This window comes from Physeter macrocephalus, chromosome 18 (assembly GCF_002837175.3).
Source record: "Physeter macrocephalus isolate SW-GA chromosome 18, ASM283717v5, whole genome shotgun sequence".
NCBI classification, from domain to species: domain Eukaryota; kingdom Metazoa; phylum Chordata; class Mammalia; order Artiodactyla; family Physeteridae; genus Physeter; species Physeter macrocephalus.
In genome coordinates, this window is record NC_041231.1 from 81,672,152 (window position 1) to 81,687,781 (window position 15,630).

A 15,630-nucleotide genomic window follows, 5' to 3' on the forward strand; every position below is an offset into this window, starting at 1 on the left:
CTCCTTTGAGAAATATAACATGAGCTTGTGCCTATCTAAATACAACAAACTATATAAAAGGTAGAGGGGTCAAAGGAAGGTATGTATGTGGGAGGTATTTGAAAGCGCTATTTTATTTCACAGTTAATTTATCAGAATTGAATTTCCAGGTTTTGTTGTTGTTGTTGTTGTTAATCCTTCTGAAGTATTAAATATAGAACGACTTTAAAAATCCTAAGTGTACACCATGATAAATGCACCCATATAATATGCAGATCAAAAACAGAAAATCACCAGCATTCTAGCCATTCCCTTCCGTCTCCTAAAAAAAAAAAAGGTAACCACTAGTTGACTTCAATTTCCATGGATTCTCTTTGTGGTCTTGTATTTTGTATCAGAAAAATCAATCTATAATTTTTGGAGTCCAGTATCTTTCATCCTGTGTGTGAGATTCAACCATGTTGGTGTGAATAGTAATAGGTCATTCATTCCCCTTCTCATATGTATGACTAGACCACCATTTATTTCTCCATTTTATTGTTAAAAACATTGACTTATTTCCAGTGTATGGCTGCTATGAAAATTGTGTATGTCATTTTTGGTCAACATATGTGAATTTTGTTAGGTACTTAAATATAAAAAATAATTTCCACAAACTTAAGAAAATACTGATTGTTCTTACACCTCTGTTTGGCTGGGAAATTCAAGACACTGTTCATAAACCCACACTTTGTACCTAACTGCCTCTCATCTTTGTTTGTCATGAATTTGTCTATGTCAAAATCTCAAACTCTTCCTGGAAAACACTTCGAGTTCCTGAGTTAAGTTGCACTGTTTTCCAAATTCTTGTACTTTCCTTGAATAGGGGCAAAAAGTAGTTTTTATTTGGTATAAAAATGGTCCTTAAGTGGGATTTCTGACATGTCAAAATCAATAAGTCAACATGTTTAAGAGTAGTTTGAGGAAAATTAAGAGACAAAACAACAAATAGTAACTTTCTTTAAATGCTCTACTCAGAAATCAAAACAATATGTCACTCTAAGAATTTTGTGAAACACATATTCTGGATTATAGATCTGCACCATGTAGTTCAGTTAATCGTTAGCTCATTGATGGAGAAAATACTCAAAAGCAACAGAGTAAAAAGATAAAATTTAAATATCACAGCTATGAAATTTTTTAAAGTAAAATATTGAAAGTACAGTATATAAGGCAATTTCAGAAGTCTCTCTCGAAGAGAAGATTGAATACAGTTTCAAATTGTAAATTAAATTAAGATAAAACATAGATTGCGGGGAACATTCCAGTAGGATTCTGGGGTAGACGCAACCGCTAACACATGGAGAAACTTATCCTTTATTTTTGTAAATGAATTCAAGCTCATTTAACCAGAAAAAAGTTAAGATGTGAAATTGTCAATTTAGAAAATATTCAATGTGTGGTTAGACATTTCCAAATCATCTTAGAAAGTAAATAGGCTACAAATTAATACAGTTTATGGCTCTTTAAATACAACAACCAAAAGGATCAATGATCTCTACAATTTAGGAGTCTAGAGATAAGCAAATGTATAGGTATTGCAAGTAAAAGGGCCTTTAAAAGAACCAATACTCCACATTGGCAAAATTAAGAAGGATAACTATTAAAAATCTAACGATTCTGCTCCAAGGGACATATTAGCACTCCAAACTTCTCTGTCCTTCCTCTAGCCTCTCTAGAAGAATTGTTTATAATTGTAGACGGACAATAACATAGCTTTATTATTTTTATGAATATCCCTATATATACATATAATCCCACTACTGTAGAATACCAGATACTTCAGAGAAAAAAAAATTTTAATTGTCTAAAAAGCAAAAAAAAAAAAAAAAAAAAAAAGGAAAGAAAAATTGACTTTTAAGATTAAAAACGAAAGGAGAAAGGAATTTTATATTAAAGTAGAGATGACTGGTGAGGTCAGATTGTAAAAGAAAGATAATAAAAGACAAATTTGAGGATATACAGTAAGTCATAAAAGCCTTGAGGGGAAATAAACTTTACCTTAGTTTAATCAAACCACTCAAGAACTAAAAATACCTACGTATCAACCTCTAACCCATATTTTGAGGTCATTATCAGAAGAAAATTTTGTATTCTCAGTAGTACAAGTCCTACCAATATAATAGTTAGGATTCGCTCCCAGATAAAAGGTACTGCATCTCTGACACATGATTAAGATTATAACTTATCTAGACACCAGAATGCCTACACTATGTATGGCTAAAGAAATTACCAAAGAAATACAGTGATGACAGCATTCCCATGGGCCCCATAGCATAGATTACCTGGATTAACTGGAGTACAATGCATAAGAGTTTATATTGACTCTTCCTATAATATTTTTCTTTTTTACCAATAGGAATACGTTAGGCTCTGCTCTACATATGTTAATTCAACAATATGGCACGCATACAAGAACATCTGTCAACTAAAGCCTATCACCTAGTTCAGCAGCCAATGCTTAGCTTCTTTACCTCCCAGGAAATGTAAGCATTAACTAAATCAGTCAAAATATCTTTAGATCTTATAATACTAGGTCTTTATATTTATTGTTACCATAGTAGTAAATCCCTATTCCTAATGGAAACTACCAAATATTTTTATACTAGTTTATTAATGAATTATGAATCATCATTATATTCTCCCCCTACTACCATTGGTGTAACACTCTTAACCAGGGACGCTAGTTCTTGAGCTCTCAACCAGTCTTCATCTGAGAAGGATGGAGGGGATGAATGACTACTGTGTGTCCGAGAGTATGGTACAATGTATCCTCTGAGGTCTCATTGTTTAATCTGAAGTTCACGAGTTTTTCCTGACCCAGAAGAGCTGATCTTCCACATGTAACCACAGGGAGGCATCTGGGCAGAATTGCTACCACCTTTTCTATAAAAGGTTGGCTGGGAGCTGATGGACCTCTCGTCATCTGGATGTTCCCCCTCTGGTTATGATCCAGGAGGCTCAATGTTTTTACTCCCCTTGTATGGAAATTTTTGCTGGTCTCCCTCATGTGCAGAAAGACCAAAGTCTTTCTATTGGCCTGAACCTTCCCTTGGTACTTGTCAATTGAGATTCTGTGCATTCGCTTTTGTTTGCATTTTAAAAATCTTTAACAAATATATATATATATACACACACACACATACATATGTATGTATGTATATATATATGTGTATATATAATAGCACTGTTGCTACTACTCTGCAAAGGCAGGAAGGACCACCCTCCAAAATCTGGTTTGAATGTCCAGACTGATGTCACAATTCCCCCTCCCCCCAAGATAATAGTCAATGTTTATTATAGGACTCGGCTCTCTGGTGGGGGCAGGGCAGGCCTCTCAAACAGGTCAAAAATGGCTTAAGAGACCAAGGAAAGGAGAGACTCAGGATTTTATTTGCAATTAGGGGGTGGTGTTAGGGTGAGGTTTCACTCACAAAGGGGCTTGCATGGTTTGAATCTTTAACCAGTGTCCAAGAGGGAACACCCTGGCGTTTTCTTAGTTTGCCCATATATGGGGCATACGGTAAAGGGAGGGGGGTGAGGTTGGCAAGCTGCCAGGAGTCCAACATCCAAAAACAGAGTGAGACCACCTATTATAAGCACATTCTGCGTGTCAGACACGATTAGAGGCACTTAGGGTATGTCAGTAGACAAAACAGAGAACAATGCCTAGTGTCATTGAACTTTCATTGTATTTAGGGAAGACAGAACATGCACAGCAGAGATAATACAGGAGTAAAACAAATAGGATGTTAGATTCCAATGAACCATCTGGAAAAAAAAAAGAGAGTAGATTAGAGGAAGGAGGATCAGGGGTGCAGGAGGGTGGGAGCAGAGGCAGAACTTAAAATAGGATGGTCAGGGGCTTCCCTGGTGGCGCGGTGGTTGCGCGTCCGCCTGCCGATGCAGGGGAACCGGGTTCGCGCCCCGGTCTGGGCGGATCCCGCATGGGGCCCGTGAGCCATGGCCGCTGGGCCTGCGCGTCCGGAGCCTGTGCTCCGCAACGGGAGAGGCCACGGCAGGGGGAGGCCCGCATACCACACACAAAAAAAGGATGGTCAGGGTAGTTCTCACTGAGAAGGGGAAATTGCAACAAATAAAGCAGATGAAATTGTTAGTCCAGCAGAATCTAAGGAAGAACCACGCCCGTGGAAGGAGCAGCCAGTGCAAGGGCCCTAAGGAAGCAGGATACCTGCTGGAGTGTCTGAGAAACAGCAAGGAAGCAGGTGTGGAGGAGGGATGTGAGCCAGGGGAGGAGGAGCGGAAGATTAAATCACAGGGGAAAAGGGAGACCGATTATGAAAAATCTTATAGATCATTGTGAGAAATTACCGAGTGAAATGGGGAGCCGTGAGAGAGTTCTGAGCAAAGGAGTAACACAATCTAATTTGTCTTTTAAAAAGATTCCTTTAGCTGCTGCATTGAGAATAGCCTGCAGGAGGATAAGGGTGGAAACTGAGAGACCGGTTAGGAGCCTACTAAAATAATCTGGGTGAGACATGATTTTGATTCAGGCCAGAGTAGGAGTAGTTGAATTCTAATATATATTTTGAAGATAGCGTCAACAGGATTTACTGTCAGATTGAATGTGGAACGTGAGAGGTCTTGGGGTCAAGGAGAGCCCAGTGTTTTTGGCTTGGACAGCTACAGGTGGAGCAGGTTTTTATAAAAACACATGAATGAAGCCCAGGTCTGCCTCCCAGTACTCCGTTCACCGCACAATTCGACGGGAGATTAAAATAGCTAATATGTGTAAGGTGGAAACAGATTTTAAAATATAAACAGGTAATAAGTTGAGGCACAACTGGGCCAAGATGGATTGTGGTTGCCTGCGTGGACAACGGAGTGAGACTTCCTGGTCTCAAATCCAGACTCTGCTTCTTTCTTGCAAAACGATTTTCAGAAAATCAGTTACTTTCTTTATCTCCAAGTTTCCTCTTGTGCAGAACGGAAATAAGAGTGTATAATTTTTATGGATGAAGATGTTGGAATGTAAAGACTTTAGAATTGGAGTTGAATTTGAGTTCCTGGGAAATTCTGTAGTAACTTATGATACTGTATTCACCTCTTTGACCTCAATTTCTTTATTTGAAAAGAAAGAATTGTACTCACTTCTGCAGCACATATATTGAAAAGCAAGCAAATAGTACCTAACTTGTGTACGTGTAAGGAAAAAGTAATGTATTTGGCATAAAGTAGGTGTCCAGGCATTAGAAGTTAACTATAACTTGCAATTTTTCTTCTTTTGTGTATTTATATTTCCCTCTTTAAAAATGATTTAAGCCAACAGATTTTTTTCTCCATTTCATTTATATCTGATTTTTATCAGCAAAGATGACATAGCAGAGAATGGTCTTCAGAAAATACTAAGCAGGCTTGTTCTTGAGATGGTACGAAGATGGTAAAAGAAAAAAAACCCATCTGTTTAAACCACTCTACACCTTGCTTTCACTTCAAAACAGCAGATTAATGATACTATTGGACCTAGGAAACATTGTGAATTAGATAAAGTTCATGTGTAATGCCCTTCCTGTCACCATACTCTATCATGTCTCTATTTTCTGTCACTTTCCATCCCTCACTGGTTCACTAACCTCATTATCTCACTCCTACATCTTCAGAACTACATAAATAAATATAAACTTACATCTACAGGATCATTTCATAGAGGATCTGTACCACCCATCAGCTTATTCTGCATACATTGAGAGTCTATGCAAATTAAATGGTGAACACTTAGCAGTAAGCCGGGTACCGTCTGTGAGGGCTACAGTTAGACTGGTCTACTCAATTTGGCAATGACAATATAAACTAAAATAATGGTTGGGTTCCCTAGTTTCAAAAACTTCTTACTAACACTTAAAAGGCAGTCTTTTAATTCAGGACTTTAATGCATTTGTTGAATTTTCAGTTGCAAACGATGAAAATATTCACATTTAATGATATTTTTATGCAAGGCATCTGATATTAAGCATTAGCATATATTAAAAGATTCTTAAAATATGTTTGAGCCTATTCAGAAAGATATCAACGATCACAATAAGGTACTAGGTTATACAACCAATCTTTGGAGTCTCATGTTTCTTAAGTTTTCAATAACACCCTTATAAGAAAAGGCTGGATGTTAACCTCTGAACATCTTTGTGATATGGATTCATGCCTTGCACCAGCTCTGTTGATTCTTGTGGAGTCTGCACACATCAGATGGGGAGAGGAAATATTGGAATTATGGTATTCTATGCTTTCCTTTCAAATGTGAAAGTGCCTGTAAAAATACTCAGTAATATACCTGCATATTGTCCTTTGACTATTTTTAAAATTTAGCAACAGGAGGATTTACACTTCCTTAGGTTTAAAAGAAAAAAATTATCTTTATTAAAATGTGTGTTTTACAAATATGGCGGCAAGGGATTTTAGACCATCTCTATATTGGTATGTGAAACAAACATAAAAACAAGAAAAAGTAACTTCCTGGATGAGCAATAGTTGTAAGAAACTCCTATTATTCAGAAGGTTTAATTTCTTGTTTGTAGTTCATTCACGTATCCATCATACATTTATTTATTTATCGAAACTTGATTGCCCGTATACCATATTTTTGGTACAAGAGAGATGAAGGTGAATATGTAAGGACCCCTTTACTCTCACCACCAAATTTCCTGAAATAATTGGGATTCAAAATGGTTGATCTCTGTCCCATTAGGTGTCACTGTTTCACTGCTTTATGTCTAATCCAAACCCCAAGGTTTCTTTGGTATATATTTTGTAAAAACAAAACAAATAATAAAAAACATGATTCCTGCCCTAAAATTGCTTAAAATATCTTTAATTTGTGGATGAAAGCCTCTGAGAAAAGCCTTACTAAAAAGTAAATTAAGGAGTTACTACAACTGTGTGTTATGGGCACTAGGAAAAATGCCTTACCTTATAGAGTTTCTCCCATTTTGATGTAATCACTCATTCATTCAGCAAATATATCAAGTTCAAACTATGGTCTAAAGGATGTGATATATTTGGGAGCACAGAAATATTCAAAAATTGTTTTTTTTTCTTTCTGTATAGCAGGGAATGTAGATAAACCATCAAATAATCATTCTGTAATGTGATAAACATTTTATAAAAGTATGGCCAACAGTTTGTGATTTTATGAGGAATAAAATTAATATAGGAGATTCTGAAAGATAAATAGGAAGGCCAGAACTAGGGTGAAATGATTGAGGCATTTTCCTTGAACGCAAAATTTAAGGTGATGCCAAATAATTCAGTAATCAAGACAAATAATGCTTTAACAAAATAATTTTAAAAATCAAGTTGGCAAACTATGGTCCATGGGCTGACCAACTATTTTTGTAAAGTTTTATTGGGCTTTCAACAAGTAAGAATGAAAGGTAAGGTTATTCTAGGAAGAGAAAATAACATGAGAAAACACTAGAAGATTTGGGAATGGCACATGAGATGTTTAAGGATGATAACTAGCCTTGTGAGGTTAAGAAGACTGAATAAAAGTGGTTTTTTGTTTGTTTGTTTGTTTTAATGTGAAATTCTGGATTATAGAGTCATTTCACCCTCTTTTAAAGTTTCCATCCTACTGGAAGCAATGAATTAGATTAACTGATCTTGAAGTGTTTGTGATTTATTTGAAAATATGATGGGCTTTAAATAATATTTGCTGAATTGAATAGTTTTCCTACTATTTTAAGAAACCTAGAAGGAATGAGGGGGACATAGGAAAGGAAGGGAGGTATTGGAAAGGGGCAGAGAAAAGGGGTAGTAAGTGCTTAGAAGGCACAGTTTTCTTACTATACAAACTTGCTGGTCTACCATGCATGAAACAAGTACAACGTGTGTAGAAATCATATATCCACAGAGCACTAAGGGGATATGTAAGAAGACTAAAGATAGGTGGAAGATATGGAAGTTTTCTTTTAAGAAATGAAACTCTGTATCTGTGTGGGGGGACTTGGTTTTTGAAATTTTTTCCAGCTTTATTGAGGACTGATTGACACAAATTAGACATATTTATGTTGTACAATCTGGAGTTTTAAGAAGTACATGGTGATTTAATACATGTATACCTTGTGAAATGATTACCACAGTCAAGCTAATTAACACATCCATCACCTCAGCAGTTACCATTTTTTTTCCCTGTGGTAAGAACACTTAAGATTTACTCCCTTAGCAAATTTCAAGTACCCAATAGAGTATTAGTATCTATAATCACCGTGCTGTACTGTAGAGCCCCAGAACTTATAAGAATCATCTTATAACTGACAGTTTGTACGCTTTGACCAATATCCCCCCTTCCCCCAGCCCCTAGCCCCTGGCAACCACTGTTCTATTCTCTAGTTCTATGAAGTCAGGCACAAAAAAACAAATAGTGTATGATCTCACTTCTATGTAGAATCCAAAAAAGTCTGTATCTATTTTGAAGGGAAAAAATACCTATGACGGTATAGGTTGATTGGAAGCATGTGCTATGGGAGTGGTGGAGAATATTGGGAAGAAAAGTAATTTGAAGCATATGTACAACATGAAGAAAAACAGACACAGTAATGCTCAAAGGAATAAAGGTTACCTAAAGTAGTGTACCTGGTTCTGTACCATATGAAGATGAAGAACACAAAGAGAGTTTTTAAATTTTATATAAATGATATCAAATATATGTATATTTGAACTGCTTATGCATCTAGATATAATGGCATCTGTATTCGATTTTTAGATCATTATTGGTTCTTCCATAAAGCTCACACCAGTGAACTTCAAGGTCAACAATGAATTATCTTACAATGTGGAAAATTTCTGGACTCAGGGAGCAATCCTTAAGAAAGTAAGGGCATCACAACCTAAAATCTGGCCACGTCACCACTTAATGACTTCATACTAAAGAACTCTTAAGAGGGTGTAAATTTCCTATCTCACAACCTGGCCCAGACACAATGTTGAAATTAGAGTAGGTCATGCATCTCAACTCACCTATCGTGTGGCCTTCATGAAGTTTGCCTATGTCTAATATGTTTTTCTTTAAAATCAGAATAATACTTACAACAAACTTTAAAGCAATGTCAAAGACACTAAGGAATACTACAGTTATCACCAAGCTCCATGATACGTTTCTGCACTCCCAGGAGTTTACAATAAGAAAAATAAGTTGTTATCAAGTATAGCATCAAAAACATAAACTACAGTCATAGCAGTATAGTTTTTCCTTTTTCCAGGTTCCTCATTATTTTTAGTCATAGCCTTAACTGATAAACCACTAAATATGAACCACCAAAATGAGAGAGGCAAAACAGCAAAGTAAAAGATGGCTAGAGCAATAAGCAGATTTTAATTCTTTTTAAACTAGCAACCATCTCTCCAGTGTCTGTGATGGATGGTTTAAGAGAAGACCTCACAAAATCCAACAATCTAAAAATGTGACATTCAGTACACAAGCACATTGCTTTGGCAGGGCCTTCCTCAGTGAGAGCAGAGAGTGCTGCTCAGAAATTTGGCTACGGGTCACTTGGACAGGGTGGTCACTGTGATGGTGTCTTGCTGCATTAGTTGTTTGTTTGTTTTCCCTTTCATTTATACAAAAGCTATCTGCTCTGGCTCTTGGTTTTTAGAGTCGGAGTATCCATATACCCACTTGTTTTCTCCATGTTTATTACAATATTCCTTTAGCAGTTTATATTTTCCATATTCAATTACATTTATTACCTTATGCCACGACAGCCTTATGATATAAGGGAGCTATCCACTACATTAACTGCGAACAAACACGTCCAAATTGAGAGAAAAATAAATAAATGTTGTATATCCTTAGCAGGAAGTGAAAAACTTTCAGGTTCTAAACACTGTTCTGGCCAAATCATATTCAGCCAACAGTTATTTACTTCTCGCTCGACTGCTGTTCACCCCTTCTCTCACTGTTTCTGGGCTTCATCTATCTCCCCCTTTCTCCTTCTTTAGTGATGTTCCTCTCTTAAGACTTACAAATAGAACCACTATCTACTTCTTTATTTTAGTTTATTCCTTCTTCAGCCAGCTTCTCAAAAATGCCTGTGCTAGTCTTTCTTACCCAACCTTTTTGCTTCTTCTTTCAAACTCTTCCCTCCGTTTTGACCAAATCAAACTGATTGAGTCTATTCTTAGGCAAAGTTTCTTACTTTAGGACTCTCTTCCCGACCTACTGTGTACCCTTATGAATTCTGTATCCAGGTATTAATAGAATTCCTGTCACTTTCTTGGGTTTATCATGCAGTCTAGTGTCAACCTGAGTATCTGTCACAGAATGTGAAAAGCTGTGAGCCTGCTGAGACCTGCCTTTAAAATGTTATGTAATGCAGATGACATTACGGGTGCAGGTGCACCTTAGCCCCTGAGTCAGGCTCTAATGTGGACCAAAGGCCCACTTCAGGAGAAGTACCAGGGACTAGAAGAGAAAGGCTTCAGAGTTAAGAGTACTTATTCTTGAAGAACTATTCATTCATTCATTCATTTACTCATTCTTTTTTAACTTATTTATTTTGGTTATTGTTGCTCTAGGTCTTCTAATCTTTTTCTTTTATCTACAAGAGTCTTAGAGTTCATGCTTTGTAAAGTATTTCTCCCAAGCTGGAGGAAAATCATTTAGTAAGGCTCTCTGTCCAAAGGGTGAACAAAATTAAATTTATGCCACCCTTTTATGCGTGGGAGGTTGAAGTGAATGATATAAAAGAAACAGTCTGCTGAAATCTGGGCTCAGAGAATCTGACACCAATCAAGGTAATAACTTTTTTCCCTGGGTGTCATTTTCATGTAACCTCAAGTATTCTGAATCAAAACAAGGGCCTGGAAGAAAGCAAATACAAGCAAACAAATAAACAACTGCAGTCACACAAAAGGGATGCCACAAAAGCTATCCAGGTAAACTGAAACTTAAGGGATTTTTCGAAGATTCTTAAAAGATATTTTTATTTTATAAAATATATAGTTACCACAAAGCTGGACTATGTTACACATTAAAAATATAATTTAGAAGTGTGGGAAAGATCTGGCTTCTGGAGAAAGTCCTCTGTCCTCACATCAGCTCTGACAAAGACAAAGAAAAGATAACTTACAGAACACAGTTCCAAGAATTAAAAATAGAGTTCTTGCCTCTTTTCAGTTGAGATAAATGACCAAAATATCATCATAAGCTTTCAGAATATCATTGTATTCAAGTTTATCTATTAGCTTTTGTTGCATTAAAAAAACACCCCAAAACATAGTTGTTTAAAACAACCACCTAATCACTTATTGAACTTGCAGTTCTACTAGGCAGTTCTTCTGGTCTGGCCAAACTTTCCTGAAATTGACTGGGTTAGTTTGTGCAACTGTAGGTACCTGGTGAGTCTCAGGCTTCACTCACAGGCGTGGTAGATGGCTGGCCATCACCTGGGGCAACAAGGGTGATCGGGCCACATGTCTTTCATTGTGTGGTCGGCTAACATGGACTTATTCACGTGGTGGCATTTTTTCTGAGAGCAGCAAAGGAAGGAAGCTGCAAAGCCTCTTATGGTCTGAGTTTAGAACCAGCACAATCTCACTATTGCCAGTTTCTGTTTTTTAAAACAAATCTTAAGGCTCCCCTAGATTCAAGGGGTGAGGAAGCTGATTCTGCCTCTTTTTGGAAGGGCTATAAAGTACTGTGAAAGCCATTTCTTTGCAATCTACCACCCAGAGAAGAGTAAAATCACAGATGCTTGAAATGGTATCCTAGAATCAAAAAGAAAAGGGAAAAAATGTCTTGTTTATTAAGCTATTTACAAAATTTTAAAAGATTTATAATAGCAGATAATTTTGAAGCTTAAAGGATAGCTTAGTTATTACTATGGCTCTTATGAAGCTGATGTGTATAACAATTCTTAATAAGTGATACAGTATTCACTGACAATAAGCTGGTATTATTATCATCTAAAAAACTCCAGTAAAGTGGCACAATTCCATCCATGGCAATACTAAATAAGTGAGGTAAATATTTTGTGCACGTCCAGCATATGCGATATTCTGTGCTTGATGCCAAGTCTAAAATGGTTAATATACCATTCCAAGTCTCCATCCTCATGGAGCATAGAGTCTAGTGGTTGAGACAGATGATAAATTCAAGAAAGAAACACAAACCTACATCAGTGAAGACTGGTATGATGAAAACAATGTGGTTTTGGTGTAGAAAATGAAAGGAAGGGGATGATACCTGCTTTATATGTATTATTCCAGATGCCATCTCTGAGGAAATCACATGGTAGCCAAGGCTTAGATAGGATTAAGAATATTATAATTAATTCCACTTTAAAATACTATGCTCATTTGAGTATTAGAGTTATAGATGTTTAGACAAATGATCTAATCAGCACTTTTATTTTTAAAATTTATTTATTTTATTCTTTTGCGGTACGCGGGCGTCTCACTGCTGTGGCCTCTCCCGTCGCGGAGCACAGGCTCCGGACGCGCAGGCTCAGCGGCCATGGCTCACGGGCCCGGCCGCTCCGCGGCATGTGGGATCCTCCCGGACCGGGGCACGAACCCGTGTCCCCTGCATCGGCAGGCGGACTCTCAACCACTGCGCCACCAGGGAAGCCCTAATCAACACTTTTATAGATGAAAAACATTTGGTACCTAGACAGGAGAAATAATTTGCTCAATTTAATTTATATTTATGTGCTCAAATAATTTCCTCAGTAGTTGGGAATGACTTGGGACCTGGCCTAGTTCAGTACGTGCCTTTACACCACTGTGCTCTCTTTCCCTTTGTTCTCAAACAATTCTGCAAAAGCCTTTGTCACCCACTTGTGAGGTCAATAAATCCAGCCACAACAGCAAAGAACATTGATTTCAGGGACTTTGTAGTGCTTCTCTTGGGGCAAGAGCAGGCTGATACAGGAGCTGCAGGAAAGCATAGTAGTTAAACGACTTCAGTTTAGGAGACATTTTGACCTGGTTAAATCCAGCTCTGCAGCTTAGTCCTACATGTTCTCAAGCCTCCTTGTGCTTTAGTTTAATAATCTGTGAAACGGGGATAAAAACATCCATACTTAATTCATAGGACTGGCGTGAGGACTAAATGAGATAAAAACTGCAAAGCATTTAGAACAGCGCATAATACTTAGTTCACCTGTAAATGTCATTGATTACTAGTCTGAAGTTTATTCATGAAACCTAAGGTTGGGCCCCAGCCACGTTTTCTGGGAGAAAAGAAATGAACGAACTAATGAAGGGATTAGAATTGAGAAAAAGTTCTGACATCTCTAATAACAGCATGGAAGCAAACTGCCAGATATTTTCTCCTTGATTTTCAGGGAGAGTGTGTATAATTAAAAATAAATAATAATAATAATAATAATACCACCAAATATATTTTTGTTTCGTAAGTTTCTAGTAGAAATTTCAGGAGTTGGAGGCATGACTAATGCTAGTGAAGATGTTTCCCTTATTTTCCTTTCTCCAGTCTCCACCCTGTTTACTCCTCTGAATCCTGCAGGACATTCAGTGTAGGGAGAATAATTACATAGAAAACTGCCAAGGAACTATTGTTACCAAGCTCTGTAGGAACTGAGTGATTGACGCCTGCCATTAGCTCACATCCTGATCCCCGTGAGGACGTTTTGGCAGCCATAAGGAATGTGGGTGGAGTTCAATGTATCCTTTCCCCACACACACACTCAAAGCTGCAGATGCCCTTTGCGTATGTGAATGTTTGGGAGTTGTCATAAGTACACACTCAGATGCTACAGTATTTTAGATTTATGTTAATATGTCACAGGGTTAACGTAAGAATTCAGCAAGTGCCATTCATTCCTGACTTTGGTAACAACTTCTATCACCCCAACCACATGTCTTGTCACTTTCCATCCTGTTCTGGAAGTGACTTATGTTGCCACCTGATCTTAACATTCCAACTTATCATCAGATTCCTCTTCAAGAGTCCCCAACATTCCTTCATTTCTGAGTTGTGCAGTCCACGTCTGGTTAATCGTAACATATATCTTGAAGAGCCTCCAGTCAATTTTGATTACCATCTGCTGCACATTTGAAAGTCATTCCTGTAATGGAGTGGCCAGACTCCAATGACATGTGTTATACCCAAACCTTCATGTCAAGGTGGAGAAGCTAGTTTGGATAAACTTAATTAAGAGGCATTCTTTTAAAGGGACATCACCCTTGGCTACATACATAGATCATTTAAATTAGTTTCTCTCTTTGTTCTTTTTATTAGTTTTTATTCCTTCTCAAAACTCTTAAGTCAATCATGTTTTTGTTTTGCTTTTTTTCTAAATACAATTTCTAGAGAGAAAGAAGATCTACAGAGACAGAATACATGGTGCTCTGTTACCCCTGGGAAGCTGCTGAAACATTATGGCAATATAGCTTGAAAGGGAGGGAATCTGGATGTTTGAAGAAAATATTGAGACTTTCTGGATTTACTTATATCTTCCTAAAAACAAAAAGAAGCCCATAGTCATTTAATTAGTAGTTAGTTCATATTGCACTGGGTCAGGTGAAGATCCATTTTCCAACCCAATTATTCTCATCTTAAACACTTCTCATTGCTTGAAGGGTTAGTATATCTATGGTAAAATAATGAATTGTTATCACAGTTATTTATGCAGTTTGTCCCAGTCTCTATCATCTTGGTCATTACCATCCTCATCAGCATCAGCCTGGGGTAAGCATAAAGCAGGCAAACCTTAGCTCTTGTGATCACTGTCTTAGTCTGTTTGGTCTACTCTTACAAAATACCACAGACCAGGTAGCTTATAAACAACAGAAGTCTGTTTCTCACAGATGTGGAGGCTGAAAGTCCAAGATCAAGGTGCTGCTTGGTCAGGGGAGGGCCCTCTTCAGGGTCACAGTCTTCTCTTGTACCTTACTTGGCAGAAGGGGCGAGGGAGCTCTGTGAGGTCTCTGCCATCAGACCACTAATCCTATTCATGAGGGCTCCATCCTCATGACCTAAGACCTCCCCAAAACCCCACTTCCTAAGAACATCACATGGGGCAGTAGGATATCAACGTATGACTTTTGGGGGACATAAACATTCAGCCATAGCAATCATCCTCTAAGTTTTATTTAGATACTGCTATTTATGGAGCATTGTTATAAGTCCAGGGGATCATATAGAAGTGTATACAATAATCTCTGTCCTTAATGAATTCCTAACTCTAGTTTAAAGGAAGGAATCAGATCAAACAAATCAATACCAACAACAACCAAAGCTGCCTAATGAATATTCAAACAGAAAACATCTTTATGGAACAGGGAACCTTCTCTAGCAACTCACTGTAATGGACTTTGAAGATTTTTCTTCTTGGGTCTTTCATTCTCTTCATAATTCATATATACTGATTTAATATCTATTATATGCCAGACTGCAGAGTTCCAGCCCTTCCCACCTCTGACTGACACTTTCTTGGGTATGGAGTCATTCAGAGCCTTGGGCAGGCTGAATTCATCTAAGGAAGTGAAAATTAACATAATTCACACTCTGTAATGAAGAGGCCACTCCAGGTGATATTTATACAATGAGTGGGGAGGAGACGTGGCCAATAGGGGCTGTCAAGGACTCTCATTTTCCATGAATTCCAAAGCTCCAAGAACAGTTTACCTCAA